Source organism: Arachis ipaensis, chromosome B8 (genome assembly GCF_059453495.1).
Source record: "Arachis ipaensis isolate K30076 ecotype BB chromosome B8, ASM5945349v1, whole genome shotgun sequence".
NCBI lineage: Eukaryota > Viridiplantae > Streptophyta > Magnoliopsida > Fabales > Fabaceae > Arachis > Arachis ipaensis.
In genome coordinates, this window is record NC_142443.1 from 58,463,712 (window position 1) to 58,465,033 (window position 1,322).

Below are 1,322 nucleotides of genomic sequence, written 5' to 3' on the forward strand. Positions count from 1 at the left end.
CAAAATTTGAAACCCCCTTCTTCTCTGTGTTCGAATTTTTCTCTTCTCCTTCTTCTATTCTTCTCTTCTTCTACTCACATAAAGGAATCTCTATACTGTGACATAGATGATTCCTCTTCTTTTTTGTTCTCTTCTTTTTCATATGAGAAGGAGCAAAGATAAGAACATTCTTGTTGAAGCTGATCCGGAACCTGAAAGGACTCTAAAGAGGAAGCTAAGAGAAGCTAAAGCACAACACTCTGGAGGGGACCTGACAGAATTTTTCGAAAAAGAAGAGGAGATGGCCGAACCCAATAACAATGGTAGAGATGCAAGGAAGATGCTTGGTGACTTCATTGCACCCTCTTCTAACTTCTATGGAAGAAGCATCTCACTTCCTGCAATTGGAGCAAACAACTTTGAGCTTAAGCCTCAATTAGTTTCTCTAATGCAGCAGAATTGCAAGTTTCATGGACTTCCAATGGAAGATCCTCATCAGTTTTTAGCTGAATTCTTGCAAATCTATGACACTATCAAGACCAATGGAGTTGATCCCGAGGTCTACAGGCTTATGCTTTTTCCTTTTGCTGTAAGAGACAGAGCTAGAATATGGTTGGATTCACAACCTAAGGATAGCCTAAACTCTTAGGATAAGCTGGTTAATGCTTTCCTGGCCAAATTCTTTCCACCTCAAAAGATGAGCAAGCTTAGAGTGGAAATCCAAAACTTCAGACAGAAGGAAGGTGAGTCCCTCTATGAAGCTTGGGAAAGATATAAGAAACTGATCAAAAGGTGTCCTACTGACATGCTTCCAGAATGGAGCATCATATTTATATTCTATGATGGTCTGTCTAAGTTGTCAAAAATGTCATTGGACCATTCTGCAGGAGGATCTCTTCACCTGAAAACCCCTGTAGAAGCTCAGGAACTCATTGAAATGGTTGCAAATAACCAGTTCATGTACACCTCTGAGAGGAATCCTGTGAACAATGGGACGCCTCAGAAGAAGGGAGTTCTTGAAATTGATACTCTGAATGCCATATTGGCTTAGAACAAAATATTGACTCAGCAAGTCAATATAATTTCTCAGAGTCTGAATGGATTGCAAGCTGCATCCAACAGTACTAAAGAAGCATCTTCTGAAGAGGAAGCTTATGATCCTGAGAACCCTGCAATGGCAGAGGTGAATTACATGGGAGAACCCTATGGAAACACCTATAAACCTTCATGGAGAAATCATCCAAATTTCTCATGGAAGGACCAACAGAAGCCTCAACAAGGCTTCAACAATAATGGTGGAAGAAATAGGTTTAGCAATAGCAAGCCTTTTCCATCATCTTCTC

The 1,322-nt window shown here is 40.4% G+C and overlaps 1 non-coding gene across 1 annotated transcript; it reads right to left on the minus strand.

The window, feature by feature from the left end:
* Nucleotides 1-682: 682 nt before the first annotated feature.
* LOC148548233 (small nucleolar RNA R71) lies at nucleotides 683-790 on the minus strand. Its single transcript, XR_015897529.1, has one exon. It is a non-coding gene; the product is annotated as a small nucleolar RNA R71 (small nucleolar RNA).
* Nucleotides 791-1,322: the final 532 nt, after the last annotated feature.